Source organism: Hemiscyllium ocellatum, chromosome 14 (genome assembly GCF_020745735.1).
Source record: "Hemiscyllium ocellatum isolate sHemOce1 chromosome 14, sHemOce1.pat.X.cur, whole genome shotgun sequence".
Classification (NCBI taxonomy): Eukaryota; Metazoa; Chordata; class Chondrichthyes; order Orectolobiformes; family Hemiscylliidae; genus Hemiscyllium; species Hemiscyllium ocellatum.
Window position 1 is genome coordinate 67506363 of NC_083414.1, and position 20112 is coordinate 67526474.

At 44.2% G+C, this 20112-nt stretch overlaps 1 protein-coding gene across 4 annotated transcripts in view; it reads left to right on the plus strand.

Moving 5' to 3' along the window:
- The first annotated feature begins 9568 nt into the window (after window positions 1-9568).
- pcbp4 (poly(rC) binding protein 4) overlaps window positions 9569-20112 on the plus strand; it is a 59370-nt gene continuing 48826 nt past the window's right edge. For 3 of the 4 annotated variants that reach the window (XR_009645437.1, XM_060835765.1, XM_060835766.1), the window contains exon 1: window positions 9569-9743. The gene's annotated coding sequence lies outside the window, so the exon portion shown is untranslated. The remainder of the gene's footprint in view (window positions 9744-20112) is intronic. The other variant, XM_060835763.1, reaches the window with a different exon arrangement.

The following is a 20112-nucleotide window of genomic DNA, read 5'->3' on the forward strand; positions in this document are numbered from 1 at the left end:
TTCTGTGATTGGACAACATTTATTAAATAATTCTGACTCAGCTAAGAATTATACCAGAAAGTACTTTATAATTACCAATCAGCCTCATCATGTAATTCATTGTATGTATTCAAGGCTACATGTATTCAAACTCAGGGTTCTGTTCTTTGTAGATAAATGTCCATACAATGTCCTATCCTCAGTAGAAAAAAGGGTAATAGAGACAGCCATTCCCTGATGCACCCACATGGCAATTCCCTGACCAACCAGAGTCAACTTACCTTATTTGAATTTAATCAATTAACTAAAATAGTTCACAGTTCCTGCTGCATCTGTACGTCAACCATTGTCCAATCTATCAGTCCACTCTTCCCATGTTGTATAAATTGTTATTCCCTTTCTAAAGCTGGCTTTCTAATGTTTTAGAACTAAAAAGTTTTGTCTTCCTTTCTCTTTTTGGCATTGCTTCCTAAAAGCTCACATTTGTTACATGTCAGTATTTCAATGAGACACAAAAGGCCAGGAAAATCCTAGATTTGAAATTGGACAATGTTATTGTACATAGAATGACGTACAGGTACAGAACTTTGGGGGGTGGGGGATAATTTCAGTGAATCAACACCTATGGCATCTATTCCTGAAGTTCATTATTCTTTTAGGAAAAAATTGTGAGCCAAGTTAATGATTCACTGGGAAGGTTACATTCCTGATGGTCTGTCTATGACAGGGAGGTATTTCTCTACGTGGCTACCTCCGAACACACAATCCTTCTGTCTTCAACCACTCATTTATCAAGCAGCGCTTCTCCTTGTCCCCAGCCCCATCTTCAATATTTTTGTAACTGATAAAGTTAAGTGCTCTATGAGAATAGAAAAACAACTTTCAATCTCTTTAATGCACCAATTATTTTTTCTCCTGCATTGCTTCCAGCAATGTCCAATGCATTAATCTTTAATTGCTGGAGGCTCCACAGTACTCCTGGAAGGTGGCCAAGCTTTCACTGACTGGAAGACTCAGTTACACAGAACTAATAACATAGATTGTCCAACGGGTCAGGCTCAACATCGTGCTCCTCCCACCCTATTTTATCTTACCCTGTCAACATCATTGATTCTTTTTTCCCTTGTGGGATCACAAAACGTGACTTGGGTTTCCACAAGGAAAGGTCTGGTTTGAATGGAGGGAGGGGACAGGGTCACATAAGCATTTGCCAAAAGCAAGCGTTGATGTTTCTGGTCTTCATATCTTCCTCAAGATGACCCTGTAGCTTCTTTTGTCGCTGCTCAGGAAGGTTTCACAATCAGATTTAGCAGAAAATTGCAAGTCCCCTGAACAGTATATGCATGGGCATGTCCCGACTTCACCTGTTGTTGAACAGAATTAAGATGGAGGCATTTCTATATCTGTTAGCCTATCTGACAAAAGGGAATTCCACAGTCTGCTGGGGATCCAGCACTCTCTCATGCAAAGCTGTGGAAATCTGGAAGACTTCTCCTTTGAAAGGTTGCAAATGTTCACCTCCGCTAGTTAAAGATCAACTGATTGATTTTTTTGCTGCTCAGTGTTTTGAGGGATGTCAAGAAGAGTTGAAGTACAGCAGACCTGCAATTGGATTGAATAGGATTTCGGGGCTGAATGGCCTCTTGTGCCTTTACATCATGAAATCGAGAACAGAACTGGTCAATGTGACTCTGCAGGGGTGTTTGCAGGGGATGGTGGTGGGTATTGTACCCTATATCTTTTAGCCTGTGTCAGTCTATAATACAGAAGGGAAAGAGTTCTAATCCCCCCTTCCACCATCCCCATGTGTTCCTGTAAATGACCATGAAAGTTGTAACTCCAGTCTGTATAGTGGGAATCTTTTAAAAGCTTCTCTACATAGCACCAACTGTTGGCCAGTATGAAGATGGGTACTGCCATGAAGAAGTGTTTCCATTCCCCTGTCAGAACCGAATCAACTTCCAAATCCTTACAGCTCCCACCCAATGAGTCAGTACCAACAAACAAGAGCAACCATATTGTTCCTCTGTCAGGTTTAAATATACCTGTAACACCAGCCACAATGTCACTGCACACTCCTTTCTTAAGGGAAAAATGTAAAAGGTGAAAAGCTACACAACAATCTATCAGAAAAACAGCAGAAGGATACCACTGAATGTCAAGGAGTGATGGTTAGATTATCTCTTACTGGAGATGGTCATTGCCAGGCATTTGTATGGTATGAATATCACATGTTACTTGTCAGCCCAAACCTGGATTTGTGAAGGCCTTGCTGCACTTGAACATGGACTGCTTCAGTACCTGAGGAGTTGTAAATGCACTCAGCATTATGTAATCATCAGCAAACATCCTAACTTCTGACTTTATGAGGGAGTGAAGGTGACTGACGAGCTTCTGAAGATGATTGACTCTAGGATACTACCCTGAGGAATTCAGCTCTTTTGTCCATGTTGATCCGAGGCTGTAATGAGATCAGCAGCTGAATGGCACTGGCAGTTCCCAAACTTGGCGTCACTGAGCAGGTTATTGCTGAGCAGGTGCTGCTTGAGAGCACTGTTGATGACACTTTCTGAAACTATATCTCCCTCTCTCCTGACACTGGACACTAACCACCAACTCCCCATAAATGGGATGCTATCAGCCCTCTCCCAACACAGGACATTAACACCCCCTTCCCACCCAGGACACTAGCACACCCCTCCCCATATAGGACAAAAATTCCCCTGCCGACACAGGACAGTTACTCCCCTCCCCACATGGGACACTAACACACTCCTCCCATATTGAACACTAACCACCCTATGAAACATTAACCATCCCTCTATGGGACAATAATACTCTCCTCTTCACACTGGACAGTGACACTAACCATCCCTCCACACATGGGATACCAATCCCCTCTACCAGATGGGACATTAACATCTACCTACATGGGACACTAACAACCTCTCCCCCATGGACTATTAACTACTACCCCTCCCCCCCATTGGGACAATAATCCCCACATAGAAACAGACACAGAGACACAAACGTACACACACAGATAAGTGGTGAGAACATAAATACAACAACTCACACTAAAGAAAATGTACCAGAAAATCAAGTGGGGCTAAAGACCAATAACTCTCCTTGGGCCTGATGGATTATATCTTAGGATTTTACAGGAAATAACTACAGAGATAATGGATCCTTTGGTGGTAATCTATCAAAAATCTTTAGATTCTGGACAACTGCCAATAAAATACTCTTATTCAAAAAGAGAAAGGGACAGAGAGGTTGATAACTGTAAGCCAGTTAGCTTAATATCTGTCAATGGGAAAATGCTAAAGTCTATTATAAATGGTGTAATAACAGGGCATTAAGAAATGCTTAGTACAAATCAGGTAGAGTCAGCATGGCTTCATGAAGGGGAAATCATGTCTGACAAATTTATTATACTTCTTTGAGGAGGTAATGAGGAACCAGTCGATATCATATATTTGGATTTTCAAAAGGCATTTGATAAGATATTGCATGTAAGCCTTTTTATACCATAAAGAGCCCATGGTGTTGGAGATGGTAAATTAGCAGAACTGGCTGAAAGGTAGAAGACAAAGGGTGGTGGTGAAGAGTTGCCTTTCAGACTGGGAGGCCTGTGACCAGCGGAATGCCACAAGAATTGGGACTGGGTCCACTGCTTTTCATCATTTATACAAATAATTTGGATGTGAACATAGGAGGTCTAGTTAGTAAGTTTGCAGATGACACCAAAATTAGTGACAGCGAAGAAGGTTACCTGAGAGTGCAACAGGACCTTGATCAGATGGGCCAATGGGTTGAGAAGTGGCAGATGGTGTTTAATTTAGATAAATGTGAGGTGCTGCACTTTGGAAAGACAAATCAGGGCAGGACTTCTAAACTTACTGGTAAGGTCCTCAGGAGCATTGCTGAACAACGACCTTGGAGTGCAGGTTCATAGCTCCTTGAAAGTGGAGTTGCAGGCAGATAGGACAGTGAAGAAGGCATTTGGTATGCTTTCCTTTATTGGTCAGAGAATAGAGTATCGGAGTTGGGAGATCATGTTGCAGCTGTGCAGGACATTGGTTAGGCCACTGTTGGCAAAAGGGAGGATGTTGTGAAACTTGAAAGGGTTCAGAAAAGATTATAAGGATGTTGCCAGGTTGGCAGGTTTGATCTATAGGGAGAGGTTAAATAGGCTGGGGCTATTTTCTCTGGAGCATCGGAGACTGAGGGGTAACCTTATAGAGGTTTAAAAAAATCATGAGGGGCATAAATAGGTAAATAGACAAGATCCTTTCCTGGAGTGGGGGAGTCAGTACTAGAGGGCATAGGTTTAGGATGAAAGGGGAAAAATTTAACAGGGACCTACTGAGCAACATTTTCACAAAGAGGGTGGTGCGTACATGGAATGAGCTGCCAGAGGATGTGGTGGAAGCTGGTACAATTGCAACAATTAAAAGGCATCTGGATGGGTATATGAATAGGGATGGTTTAGAGGAATCAAGTGCTGGCAAAAGGCACTAGATTATTTTAGGGTATCTGGTTGGCATGGACTTGTTAAATCAAAAGGTTTGTTTCCGTGCTGTACATCTCTATGACTCTATGAGCATGGAGAGAGGGATGTTGTTGCACAATGGTAGTGTCCTAACTTTGGATCAATAAACTCAGATTTAAGTCCCCTCTGCCCTAGACATGTGTTATATAATATAGTCAGTTCTGCTTTAACGCGTGTTTCTTCAACGCAAATTGGCTATAATATAATTGAAGAATTTAGACCATGATTTGTAGAATGCAAACTTTCCTTACCTGTTTTGGTTATATCACAATTCCAGCCCCATTGGTTTAAATGATGTTGCTATTACGTGATTTTCGTATAATGCAGGATTGCACGGGAATTATATCAGAACAGACTGTATATAAAAGGGTTGATTTAGAAATATCTATTAGCATAAATAAAGGACTAGAGGATTATCCAACTAGCAGAAGATAGAGAGTTGGGATAGAGGGGGAATTTTCAGGATAACAACCTGAAACTGGAGGGGGAACCAATATCTTGGTAGCCAGATTTGCCAGTGCTATAAGGGAGGATTTAACTACATTGGCAGGGGGTGGAATCCTCAACAGCAGGTAGGCACGTGCAAGGTTGGAAGGAGATACAGTAATCAGAAATAGTAAGTTGAAGAGACAGGTCAGGCTGGAACATGACAGGGAGCAAGGAATGCCTGTTGGATTAAATGGTATCTATTTCAATGCAAGAGGGCTGGCAGGTAAGGCTGATAAACTCAAGGTGTGGATAGGTACATGGGACTGAGATATTATAGCAATTACAGAAACATGGCTAAGGGAGAGACAGGACTGGCAGCTTAATGTACTCGGGTGCAGGTGCTTTAGGTGAGACAGAGGTGATGGAGAGAGAGGATGGGGAGTTGCATTTTGAATGAGGCAAGTACCACAGCAGTAATCAGAGATGAAATAACTGAAGGATCATTCAGTGCGGCTTTGTGGGTGGAACTAAGAAATAAGAAGGGGATAGTGACATTATTTGGGTTGTACTATAAGCTCCCAAATAGTCAAAGGGAATTAGAGGAACAAATATGCAGGGAGATTGAGGAGACTTGCAGGAGCAATAGGGTTGTCATAGTAGGGGATTTTAAGTTTCCTAACGTAGACTGGCACTGCCAGAGGTTAAAGGCTTAGATGAGGTGGAATTTGTTAAGTGTGTTCAGCAAAGTTTCCTCAAGCAGTATATCGAGGGTCCTACTCAGGAAGGAAAAACCTGATCTACTCTTAGGAAATAGGGCAGGCCAGGTGACTGAGGTGACAGCGGGGCAGCACTTTGGGACCAATGACCGTAGTTATATTAATTTTAAACTAGTTATAGAGAGGGACAAAACTGGTCCACGGGTTCAAGTTCAAGACAGGAGCTTGCACAGGTTGATTGGATTGTTTGCAGACAAAGAAATCTCTGGCAAGTGGGAGGCCTCTAAAAATAAGATAGCTAGAATTCAAGGTCTACATGGTCCTGTGAGGGTGAAGGGCAAGGTTAGTTGAAGTAGTGAACAATGCATGACAAGAAATATTGAGGCTTTGTCCAAAAAAAGGAGGCATGGCTTACATACAGGCAAATGGGATCAAGGGAATTCCTGGATGTATGTAGGGAATACAGGACCTTACTGAAGAAGGAAATCAGGATGGTGAAAAGGGGGCATGAGATAACCTTGGCCTAGAAGAAACGGGTGAATCCAAAGAAGTGCTTTATGCATTTAAAGGAAAAAGAATAACTAGAGAGAGAATAGGACCCCTCAAGGACCAAAGTGGACATGCATGTGTGGAACTGCAGGAGATGGGCAAGGTCCTCCATGAATATTTCTCATCTGTGTTTACCATGGAGAAAGACATGAAGACTGAGGAACTTGAGAAGTTAGTGGTGATATCTTGGGGACAATCCATATCACAGTAGAGGAGGTGTTGAATGCATTAGAATGTATGAACGTGGATAAATTTCCTGGTCCTGACTAGATATATTCAAGAATCCTGCAAGAAGCTGGAGAAGAAATTGCAAGCCTCTGGCTGATATTTTTGCATCATTATTAGCCATGCGTGAGGTCCTGGAAGGCTGGAGGGTGGCGAATGTTGTGCCCTTATTCAAGAAGGGCTGCAAAGAAAATCCTAGGAACTATCGACCATTAAGTCTAACATCTGTGCTGGATAAGTTACTTGAGAAGTTTCTGGGGGATAAGATATACATGCATTTGGAAAGACAGGGTGTAATTAGGAGTAGTCAGCATGGCTTTGTGCATGGGAGATCATGCCTCACAAATTTGTTAGAGTTCTTTGATGAAGTGACCAGAAAGGCTAATGAGGGCGGGTGGTAGATGTAGTCTATATGGATTTCAGTATTGTCTTTGATAAAGTTCCATATAGTAGGCTGTTTTGGGAGGTTAGATTGCATGGAATCCAAGGGGAGCTGGCAAATTGGATATACAATTGGCTGGATGGCAGAAAGCAAAGAATAATCGTGGAAGGATGCTTATTGGACTGGAGACCTATGATTAGTGGTGTAGCTCAGTGGTCAGTGCTGGGCCCATTGTTGTTTATTATCTAGATCAATGATTTGGATGAGAATGTCCAAGGCATGATCAGTAAATTTGCAAATGACATTAAAATGGGTAGTAACATGGACAGTGAGGAAGGTTATCAGAAGTTGCAGCAGGACCTTGATCAGCTGGGGAAGTGGGCCGAGAAATGCCAAATGCAGTTTAATATAGCTAAGAGTGAGCTGTTGCATTTTGGAAAGTCAAATCAAGGTAGGAGTTAAATGGTGAATGGTCGGGCCTTAAGGTGTATAATGGATCAGAGGGACCTTGGAGTTCAGGTGCATTGTTCTCTGAAAGTGGAGTCAAAGGTAGGCAGAGCAGTGAAGAAGGCTTTTGGCACAGTGGCTTTCATCAGTCAGGGCATTGAATATAAAAGGGAGTTATGTTGCAGTTGCACTTGGAGTATAGTGTTCAGTTTTGGTCACCTTGCTATAGGAAGGGTGATATTAAACTGGAAAGAGTGCAGAAGAAATTTACAACAACATTACCAGGACTCAAGTGTCTGAGTTATAGGGAGAGGTTGGACAAGCTAGGTCCTTTGTTCTTTTGAGCCTAGGAGACTGAGGGGGCTCTTATAAAAATATATAAGATCATGAGAGACATAGATAGGGTGCATGCATTCAGTCTTTTTCCCCAGGGTTGGGAAATTGAGAACTAGAGGGCATCAGTTTAAGGTTAGAAGGCAAAGAATAAAAGGGAACCTGAGGGGCAACTCTTTTTACACAGAGGGTAGTACGCATATGGAATGAGCTGCCAGCAGAAGTGGTTGAGGCAGAACACTAACAACATTCAAAAGGCATTTGGACACATATATGATTAGCAAAGGTTCAGAAGGATATGGGCCAAATGCAGGGAAATGGGGTTAATGTGGATGGACATTTTGGTCAGCATGGAGTGGTTCGGGCTGAAGGGCCTGTCTGTGAGCTGTAGGACTCTGTGACTCTATAGAGTCAGTGCTGGGATCATAGTTATTTTCAATATATAAATGATTTGGATGACTGAAATCAGTATACAATCTACAGCTATGTTTGTGTACAACGCAAAAATAGGCAGGGAGACAAGTAGTGAAGATGACCCAAGGAGTCTACAAAGGGCCATAGACAGGTTCAGTGAGTGGGCAGAGTGGGCAAATACTTGAAAGATGGAATAGTGTGAGAAAATGTGAGGTTATGCTCTCTGGCAGGAAGAATAGAGTTGAATATTATTTAAGTGAAGGAACACTTCAGAAAGTTATAGCATTTGGAAGTTCTTGTGTATGAATCACAAAAAAGGTAGTATCGAACTTCAGCAGGCAACTGGCAAAGTAAATAGAATTTATTTTAGTAAGAACAGCTTATAAAATAGGAAGTCCTGGTAACATCTGTGACAAGAGAAATAGAGTTAACATTTCTTTAGAAGAAGAATAAGAGTCCTATCAGATTTGAAATGTCAACCCTGTTTCTCTCTCCATAAATGCTGCTGTATTTTTCATAGTACAGACTTACTGGACCAAATTGTCTCTTCTGTACCATATAATTCTGTGCTTCTGTACCAGACCTGCTGAGTTTCTCCAGAATTTTGTTTGCTTCAGGTTTGCAGCATCCACAGTATTTTAGTTTTATAAACATTGGGAGACTACAGCTGGAATACTATGCAAGATATTGGGCCCCTTATCTACAAAAAGATATACTGGCATTGGAGGTAGCCTAGAGACGTTTTATTAGGTTGATCCCAGGAGTGAAGGGGCTCTGATTTGAGGAGAGATTGAGTATCATTGGAATTTGGAAGGAGAGGCGACCTTATTGAAACATATATGATTCTTAGGGGCCTTGACAGGATAGACACAGAAAGGTTGCCTTGCCTTGTGAGGAAGTCTAGGACCAGAGGGTAAAATCTCTGAATAAGGGATCATCCGTTTAAAAAATATAGATAGGGACTTTTTTTGAAGATGGTGAATGAGTGGAATTAGTTACCATTCTGAGGGCTGTTGAGCATTTTCAACGCCGAGATAGATTTTTTTTAAAATCAGTAAGGGAATCAATCGTAATGATGATAAAGCGGGCAAGTGGAGTTCTTGCATTATCAGATTAATCGTGATCTCATTGAATTGTGGAACAGACCTGACAGGGGCCTATGTTTGCTCCTCCATTTTATGGTCCAAGTCTGAACTGGTTCTTTCCTTCAGCATTCTGATGGTACCCTCGCCTTGCTTTGTCAATTTTATTTGCAGATGGTTCTTTTGTTCTCAAGATCTGTTCTGTTCCGTTCTTAATGTAGGTGCCGTTCCATTTCTACAAATTGTTTTGCTGTTTATTTTTGTTCACTCCCAGTCTGTGATTTGGGGTTTCAAACCACCCCCGCTCCCCACAAACACACACTGTTGAGCAGATTGTATGAGCCATTGTAGGATTGATGGGGCCGTCGCGTTTGACTCCTAAAGGGTTAATGAGAGCTGGAACTTCAGCGACCGCCCATCTTTGAGAGTGGGGGAGGGTTTTTTATTGCTCTCTCTCTCTCTTTGTTAATTTCAGCGGAACAGTAGATGTGAGTAAGTCGCGTCATCGCCGGTTCCTCAGTACTGCCTCATGGTGTGAAACTCAGCTGAACCCCAGGAAGTAAGTTTAGGATATCAAACAGCATCTTCTGAGCAGAAGAGAGGAATCGCCTGTGTTGTTTTCGAAAGCGAAGGTAGGCACAGTCTGCGGAGTGGGGTAAAACAGGACGGGGATCTGCCCCGGATGGAGTGGGATTGGAACTGGGAGAGGGGGATGGGAGGGAAAGAAACCTTCCTTCATTCTCTCGTGTTCCGACATTCTTCCCTCTTTCCCCTCACCCTGACCGTGTGGTATGCCCGTAACTTCCTCCAGCCCTGTAATCCTCTCGGATCTCTTTGCATCCCCTTCCCTCCTTTTGATCTTAAACAGTTGTCAAAGGTGCCCGTAACCTTTTTGGGATAACTCCCTCCCGAAACCCGCTCCGTTTCACACCCCCAAACCCCGGAGGGCTTGTGCGAATCGAGTCGCTTGAGCCCAGGCTGTATTCACCTTCCTGTGGGACCTAGTCTCTGAGCCGCTCCCCTCTGAAGGTTCTGCTCAACTGCGGCAAAGACACTCGCTAAATCCTGTGGGGCCGCAATGGCATTCTGATTTGATACGCTTTCCCAGGAAGATTTTTTGTGTTAGAAGTGAAATTGCAGAGCCCCATTTTTTTTTTAATCGCTTGTTTTTTTTTTGCTCATTCATTAGTCTCTCTCTGAACAGAAATGGTATTAATAGAGAGCCTTTCTTTTTTGCTGAGTGAATATAAATCCATCCATCGCAGATTCTTAAGCTAAAGCCATGCCTCGGCTCTAATCGTCAATGGGAGCAGATGTCCCGGGAGGAGTCGTCCTTTGTTGCCTTGGGGGGGTGGGAGCAAGGGGGAGGGGTCTAGGGGGAGGCAGGGATTATCAGAAGCAGGATCCTCCTCCCTGCCAGCTCTAATTGGGACCCGTTTCCATTGTGTGTGTGTGTGTGAGAGAGAGACCACTTGAGCCCCATTGCTGTTACAATGAATCGGTGGAAGATGGCAGCACAGACACACTGACCCAAGCTGAAGGATAAGCCCCTAAAGGTCATTGCGGTCGGGTCTGTGTACCGTCAACGTGACGATTTATCTATAAACCGGGTCACTTCGGGACTGCAACTTGGAGGCTTGGATTCGCCGTCGTAATTCATCGTGACATTCCGGAACTTAAGGGGGGGGGAGGGGAGAATTGGTGAAGAGTGGGCCCCCTCCTTAACACTTGGAGAGCGGGTTGATTGCTGTCGGTCCTAGTTAGGTACAAGAGGTAGCCCCATGGGTGGGGGAGGGGGTGGGTAGGCATTTCCAGGCGGCGTTTTTCATGTGGACCTGTCCGAAAGTTTACGTTATGCGTGAACGAGGTGCCACCTCTGAGCCAGTAGTTTTGTGTTGTACACAGCAGGGGGGCCTGAGGGCAGATTTGCAGGAAGGCACTGGAGGGTGGGTGCTGCACTGTCGGAGGTGCTGCCTTTCCGATAGCACGTTAGACCGAGACGCCCTTGGAAGAATTTCGAAGGCGAGCAGGTTGTGTTGACATCGGGGTGCTGGACTATAATTCACCCCACCGCCAACATCATCAAATAGAAAAGGTTGACATCCCGTAGTGGGATCTTGCTGTGCGCTTGCTGTTGTATTTTCCACAGTGCCAGCAGTGACACCTTTCCAAAATTTGGTTTTGACATATTCAGCTGTCCTGAGAGAGTGCAGCTTCTGGTGGTTATGCAGGAAGACTCTGAACTGTACTTTGTGATTGGCAAACTGTTTGGATAGAGTCCTGGAATGGTGCAGAGATGATGAAATCGTGAAGAACGATAGATTTTCGGGCCGCAAAGGTGCTTGCTTGTACTGAACTGACTGCTTTTAGCTGAGTCAGCACAATAGCCTCAGCCCCCAGATGAAGGTTGCTCCATACTGCTGACCAGTGCTCTTCACTCACCTGCTCAAAGTTAGCAAGTTTCTTGAATCCTCTACTCACGGTGCCATAATCTCTCGGTGTTCGGGAGGAACCCAATGAGTTTCGAACCCCATTGCTATCAGCACCAACTGGATTCACGCAAGCCATCCCACCAATTCAAACAAGCCCCCTTGCCCTACTCTCCTCTCCTCTTTCCACTTCTCCTTCTTCTCACTCCCACATTCACCCCTTCTTCCAACTCGTCCCACTCCCATATTCACCCCCTCTTTAAACACGTTCCCTCCCCATTCCCCTCAAGCCTCTCACTTCCTTCACCTTGCTGCTCAGCATCATCCCACCACCTCACATTCCCTCTTCAGCCCCTTCATCTCCTTACCACTTTCTGCCTCTTCCCTTCCCTCCCCTGTCTGTGTCTCTCTCTCTCTCTGTTCCCCTCATCTCCCCCACTCCTAGCCCTTGCTGTCCCCTCCCTCCCCACTTCCCCCACTCCTCCTCCTTGCCCCTTCCTCCTCCCCCCCGTCCTCCACCATCCCCCCCCGTCCTCCACCATCCCCCCCCCGTCCTCCTGCTCCTTCTTCCCCCTCCTCCTGCTCCTTCGTTCCCCCCCCCATTGCTGTCTTTTCCTTTCTCTGTTCCGTCTCCTTAACTCTTGCTTCTCATCTCCCCCTAGCATCTCTCTTTTTATTCCCCCCCTCTCCCTTGTGTATCTGTTTTATTCTCTCACCCTGGATATGTCTCACTGCTACAACCCTCCCCCTCCTGCCATTCCTTTTGCAGATTCCACTGAACACAGGAGGTTGTGACAGGCCCTGGTGCCCTGTTCTGTTGGTGTATAATTAAACAGACGGGAGCAGAATTAGACAAATCAGGCAAAAGCTGCCTTAGCCCACAGAAAGCTGAGGGATTATTTAAGAGTGAGCTACAATTACAGTGCCAGGAGACAAGGGGAGTGGGGACTGGCTGCTCCAGTTATGTGATATTAACCAGACAGTGCTAATTTCCATCAGTCTCTCAAATGCTGCAATGTGAAGCAACTCTTGCTGTGTAATTGTTGTTTCCAGTCTCCCTTTACACCTAAAGCTAAAAACAGTGTGACTAATGTTTCTTACAGGGTACCTATCAAATATTTTACCATCTTAATAACTCCATTGCTTGTTCCTGATGTTTCCTTCAGTCAATACTCCAGGTGAAACCTTTTAATAAAGAGCAGTTAAACCTCAGCTAGAGTATTGTCCAGTTGGGGACCCTGTATACAGGCCTAGTGTCAGAGAGCTATGAACAGGTGGATGAGTGGCTACATATGGGGATACATTTTGGCACTTCTAGCTTAAAATCCATCGTCGTAGTCCAATGTGGCAGTGTCACTGGCCAAGATGAACTGAGAGGGGTTGTGGGAGGCTGGTCTACTGCAGTCTCTAACCTGCCTTGAGCATGTTTTTACATGTTCATTCAGTAATGTGCACTTTGCTGCCTGGGCCAACTTTTATTGCCCATCCCTAATTGTCCTGGAGAATGTGATTCACGGCCTGCTTAAAACACTTGCATTATGACCGCGATATTTTATTGGTTTGATAGGACATAATGGCTCACTAGGCCATTTGAGAGAGCAGTTAAAAGTCAACTGCATTGCTGTGGGTCTGGACTTCCATTTAGGACAAACTAGTAGGTATGGACAACAGATTACCTTCCCTACTGGGATTAGCGAAACAAACAGGTTTTTTTTAAGAGCAATTGACAATATTTCATAATCATCATTAAGCTTTAAATCTAGGTTTTTAAATAATTAAAATTCCATATCTGCTATGGTGGGATTTGAACTAACTCCCAGAATATGACCTGAATGTTTACCCGTCCAGTGACAATACTGCTCCATTGTGACTGGGCTTGAAAATACAAACTATGGGAGGAAACAGTTTGATGGGCCAAATGGTCATATTGGCCTTTGAAGCTTTTCCGACACAAGTGTTGTAGTGAAAGAATACTTGACCTTAATACCTCCGCAGTTTAATCTTCTCCCGTTTAACAGTATGACTGGTCACGTTGTCTTGGCTTTGGAGATTTGATGATGTAATGGTCCTTGCACACAGTGTTCTGTTGTACATAAATGTTTTTGGATCATAAAAAATAGGGCAGGAAGGAGTAGACCATTCAACCGATCAAAATCATTGCATCATGCGACCGAAATAGGAGTAAGGACGTATGCACAGTGGGTCCTGTTTAGACTGTCCAGGTGTCAGTCTCCAAATTAAAGAATGGTTTTGAGGGAAGATATGAGAGGGCACAATCTTGCCCTCACTGGAAGTGTCAAGAAGGTCAAATGATTATTCATTTGGCCTACAGAGGTAGTCTCTTCATTCTCTCCATCTCAGCAGCTGAGGGACAATGAGGAACTCTTCTCTTTACCAGAGCTAAAGGTCTTTAAGTTAATTGGCAACTTCAATGTGTCACCAGCTCAATTACCTACCTCCCAGTAGGTGAGAAAGTGACTGGTTTCCTGCCTGGTGACTAGCCTGCTGCTTTTTTGGGATGAGGAAGCTTCCATTTTCTCCAAACTGGTGCATTGATTCTGTGTATATGAGTGTTTGTGTGGGGAATGCTGGGGAGACCTGAAAGTGGAAGAATAGAATCCTTTCATAGGATTGCACGGTGGCTCAGTGGTTAGCACTGCTGCCTCATAGCACCAGGGACCCAGTACGATTCCAGCCTCTGGCGACTGCCTGTGTGAAGTTTGCACGTTCTCCCAGTGTCTGTGTTGGTTTCTGCTGGGTGCTCCAGTTTCCCCTCAATCCAAGGGTCTGTTTTCGTGCTGTACATCTCTATGAATCTATGTGCAGATTAGGTGAATTGACCATGCTAAATTGCCCATGGTGTTCAGGGATGTGTAGGTAAGGTGGATTAGTCAGAGATAAATGTTGGATAATAGGATGTGGGAATGGGTCTGGGTGGGTTATTCTTCAGAGGGTCAGTGTGGACTTGTTGGGCCAAAGGGCCTGTTCCACATTCTAGGGATTCTATAAAAGAAAGTAAAAGATTTATCCTCTCACCATTGGGTCTCCTGAACAGTAGGCTTTGAGTGATTGTCTGTAGAACCCAGAAGCTGTTGGTCTTCTGTTTGGCAGGACTTCAGTGTCAGGGTCACTGAAAAGAAACATCTCGCCAATCTCTGCTGACTGGGGCTCAGTACAGTGGGCTTTCTCACTGGGAAGGAAAGTGAACACACTGCCTTTGCCTTTTTCTTTCCCACCAACCCACCCACACTCACACGCCAAAATGCTGAGCCTGCAAAATGGGATAACTCAGCCCAAATGAAAGAACTGAAGTTGGGGGTGGGTGATAGATATGCTTGAAAGGCTATCTTTAAAACTCCACCAGTATCAGAAAGATCACAGCAGGATGAAAGTCTGTTCACAACACAATTCAACTTCTCAACAGTATCTTCACTCTTACAGGGATTAGCAGGGTATATACAGGAAGGATGCCTCTTTGGCTGGAGTAGGAGGGGTTTCAAACCATGGAACTCAGTCTCAGAGTAAGGGGCAAGCCATTTAGAACTGAGATGAGGGGGAGGGCAGTGAACTATTAGAATTCTTTATCCTGGATCGTTGTGGAAGCACAGCCATCAAGACCGAGACCAATGGACTTCTAGATATAAAAGATTTGAGTTGTTTTGTGATGGCGGCAGGGTGGGGGGTGTTGGTTATTAGTGTGCGACAGTGGCGAAGAGGCCATAATAAAACCGCTTGCTCAATGGTTGAATAGACCCACACTCCTGCTTGTATTTCCTGTGTTCTAGCATTAAAAAAAAGCGTGCACACAACATCTGGGTTTTTCCTCTTTCTGAAACAGTCTTTACAAATTTTTGCTCCAAGGTCAGTTGATACGAGCAACCTTTTTTCTCCCAAGGCCACTATTATTTGCCTATCATCCATCATGTGCTGATTGGGCCTGGACGTGTGAGAGACTGTCTCTACCAACCAGAAACATGGTTATGACAGGTTGTTATACTCTTGGTGAGCCCAATCTTTACATTAAGCAATCTTATGGCCTGTAATGAAAAACCTGGGTGTCACATTTGATGTTAGAGATGAGCTTCTGACCTACTTCTACCTCTGTTCTATTACCCAAAATCCCTGGTCACAGCTTGGCTGTTGCTGAAATGCACATCTATACCTGCATTGCCATGAGTCTTGACTCTTCCAGTGCAGGCGTAGCTGATCTGCCACAATTCTACCTCCTGTAACCTTGGGGTTACCCAAAAACAAAGCTGCTGAGCCCGGAGTTATCAATTGCCCCTGTGCTCACTCAACTACAGTAGCTCTTGTGACACAACATCTCAATTAACATTTTCATCCTTGTTTTGAAATCCCACCATGGCCTTGCACCTGCCTATCTCCATCATTTTCTCTGGCCTCTCACCACTGTGGAATACCTGTGTATCTTAGATTTTGCCTCACCCCACATTCTAGAATTCCTTCCCTATACTTTGTCTCTATCGCTATCCGCCCTTGAGCTGCTCCTTAAAAGCTTCGTTGGCTGAGCTTTTGGTCATCTGACCCGATATCTCCTTAAGTGGCCTGATGTCAAATGTTATTTTTATAATGCTCTTGTGAACTGGGCTGGGGAATGTTTCATTGTATGAAAGGTGCTATATTTGTTAAGTTGTACAGTCACTGGGTCCTCTAACATTTGAAAATTCAGGCATTGCTGTGGAAATGATTGTTTTGTGACTTCCCATCTTCTGTCCTGCTATCTGAATGTAATTGCTCCTGAATACAGCTTGTCTAAGAAGTGATCGAAAGGGAGAATGAGTTGTGCAAAGGACGAGTGGGAGTAGGAAAGGTTTAGCTGTCTGTGCCGCAGACAGATCTCACGTCATTGAATTTTTCTGCCCCGAGAGATTCTGTTAGTAACTGTAACACGATGCTGCCTCGACTGAACAGATCACAGGCAGCCAACTGCTGCAATATCCTCCACATTGAACTCACTTTGTAACCTGAGTTGACAATACTGGGAGAGAAAATTAATTTCCACTGCAGCAGCATGGAATTTCAATTCAATTAAATTTTAAAATTTGGTAATTGAAAAGAGTCTAGGTAGCGGTGGTCGTGAAACCATTGGTAATAGTTATGAAAACTCATCTGGTTCACCAATGTCCTTACTTGGCCTGGTCTACATGTGACTCCAAACCCAAAGCAATTTGGTTGACTCTTAACTGAGCTTTGAAGCGGCTGAGCAAAGCATTCATTTCAAAGACAGTTAAGGAGAGCCAGCAAATGCTGGCCTTGCTTGCGATGTCCACAGAAAAAACATTTGTCCCACTTGGTCTGTGGCTTCCATTGAGGCTTCCATTTGGTGGTCCCTTTGACTCAATGTGGAGTTGGCTTGGGAGGGTAAATGATCCCCTTTCATATGGGAGGTTGCGTGGGGGAACAGTGTGAGGGAGGGAGGCTGCAGAGAGCCTGGTTTTGGATTGTGGGGTGTAAATCTGGGTCTGGGCAAGGAGCAGTACCAGTGTCTGTGATTTCTATTCCTGCCCCTATACTTGGAGCCCACAGGATGGGTGGAGCTGTAGGGCAGCGACTGGGGAAGAAAATGCCTGAGACTTCCTGATGCGAACACTTAAAAAAATTCTAGTTGAGCCCCAACAACGGAACTGCACCAAGTTCTGATCATTACAATTTTTTAATTGAGTGTTCTTGAGAAGGTGAGTTTTAGTCATAAGGTTAGATTGAAAAGGCTGCAGTTCTGGGGGGAGCAAAGGAAATTGGAGAGACTTGATCAAGGTTATGATTGGTCTTTCAAAGAGCTGATGATATAAGGAGTAGGGAACTCAGATTTAAAATTTTATGTAAAGAGGTGTAGGGGGCAAATATGAGGAGGAATGTTTTATGCAGAGTGAGAATGACCTGAAGCTCACCAAATGAAACTGGATGGGGGCATTGGGGACCACATTGGTTAGTGAGACTGACTAGGTTGTCCAGAGTTGATCTAGACTTGATGGACCAAATGCTGCCCCTTTTTTTTTGCTGTGATGAGTCTATGATCCTGACTATTGTATCAAAGGGATGTGGAGTAAGAGTGAGCAAACAGAGCATCCTCCGAACAGCCTCAAGGAACTGAAAGGTTTACTCTTATGTTTCTGCTCCCAGATCTGTTGAACTTGGCTCTGACAGGGTAGGGGTTAGTTGTAGCTGGGGTTGGATGTGGCTGTGATGCCCTCGTTGGTTGAAGAGCTAGCTGAAACTTAATTAAAAGGCTAATGGATCAAAAGAACAGTGAGGTGTGGTGGACAGTGGAGGGGAAGAAGGTCAGGAAGCAATGTTTGGTGTTGGGATTTGCTAACGATTGAATTAACAATTTGTCCAGACTCTTCCCCCTCCCTTCCCCACTTAGAAAGCATGATGAGTAATGTGGGCACCTCATCAATAGGGGAAGCTCCGTGTTGGGTGAGTGTGTCTTTGACAGGTACCCGTCAATGACTGTCTCAATCTGTATGGTGACTGGTTCTCCAAACTGAACAGGAAATAGGCCCCAATGAGCTTTAAGCCCATGCAGTTTGATGCTGTTTCTGGGCATTGAGTAACATGATGGAAATTAGGTGCCCATTACACTGCAGCAACTGTGGACAATTCTGCCTCATTTCAACCCAGTTTCCATAAGCATGCACACTATAGAAATCAGTCTGTGTCTCTCCCTCTCCCTCTCCCTCTCTCTCTCAGCTCTGTCTTTTGTCTCTGTCTGTCTCTCCTTTTAGGTTTAGCATCAGCATAGGGACTTAACACCAGTCTCTCTGCAGAGATTTACCAGCTCTTTAGTTTTAAATAAAACACTCCCTACGTGTGGAAGCAGGCCATTGAGAACACTGACCCTCTGAAGAGCATCCCACTCCTTACCTTATGCCTGCATTTCCATGGCTAATCCACCTAACCTGTACATTCTTGTACATTGAGCAATTTAGCATAGCCAATCCACCTAATTTCCACATCTTTGAACAGTGGGATGAAATCCATGCAGACAGGGGGAGAAGGTGCAAACTCCATAGGCAGGGAATCAAACCTAGGTCCTTGGTGCTGTGATGTAGCAGTGCTAACCACTGTGCCACCCTTGTGAGCAGTACAGAAATGTCTGAGTTGCAACCTACGCTCCCATGTCCAAATGGAAACAGACTTCTATTTTTATTTCTGTCCCTTGTGATTAGAGTTGTCACTTATTAAGCTTGTTAGAGATTTCAATGAATCCTCAACATCAACAAAGATAATGAGAATGCAATGAGCCATTCACTCACTGGATTCTGGCTGTCCCCTCATGTTATCCTCCCTATCCAGCTCCTATGCAGTGCCGCACTCTGCTTGCCACCTTTTCTACAGTTCTGTTCATTTAAGTCATTGAGAAGTCGCAGGTTTATTCTAAACAAAACCCTCTATTTATACCATCACTGCTCCCAAAGGCTGACACTGTAAACATGCAATTCTCTCCCATTCTCTTCCTGCCCCCACACACATCCTGTGTGTTTCCAGTTTAAAGTTAAAAATCGCACCTCACCAGGTTATAGTCCAATAGGTTTATTTGGAAGCACTAGCTTTCGAGGTGCTGCCTCTTCATCAGGTCTTCATCAGCTCATCTAACTATGAAAAAAACCATGAGTTTGTAAAGTGTGCTTCGAGACATCAGGATGTCCCACGTTCTGTGTAGACACCATTGGGGGAAATTGTGGGAGTCAGTTTGTGCGTGCAAAACTCTTTCCACTCTCCTCTCAAAAAAAAATTGATTCCTGTGAAAGTATAATTTTTTTGGGTCTAGTTGAAGGATGACTGTTGAATCAGAACACTGGCAAGAACTTCAGTGTTTTTAAAGAAAAATATTGCTGTGACATCTATGTTGAGGTAGATGGGGCTTCCAACAGTGTAGCACTCCCTCAGTATTGAGCAGGACTGTCAGCCTGAATGTTCTGTCACAAGATTGGGACTTAGAATTGCTACACTGTGGAGCAGGCCATTCAGCCCATGAGTCCACACTGACCCTCAAGAGCATTCCCTTCTCAAAAACACTCAAGGAGCTTGATACATTCCAGGACAAAGCAGCATGCTTGATTGGCACCGTATTCACCACCTTCAACATCCACTCAGTTCATAATATTTGTACAGAGTAGCATCTACACATTGCACTTGAATAATTCACCAAGGCTCCTTTGACAGCAGCTTCCAAACCCACGATCTCTAGGATATGGAAGGACAAAAGTAGCAGATACGTGGGAACACCTTCTCCTGCAAATTCCCCTCCAAGCCATTCACCATCTTGAAAATATATTGCTGTTCCTTCACTATTGCTGGCCAAACCAACAACCAATCTTCCTGTCGAGCATTTTTACTTCCTATCTGAAATAGTGAGGGCCTCTCTCTCTCTCACAACTGCAGCAAAGCAACTTGCATTTAAAGCACCTGTAAATAACCTAACAGCACTTCCAAACAGATTTGGACATAAAGCCACAGAAGAGATACTTGCACATTCTGAGATACACTACAAGGAAGAGAGAGGTAACAAGGTATCAAAGGCACAGCTCTTTGTTTCAGAACCTTTGAT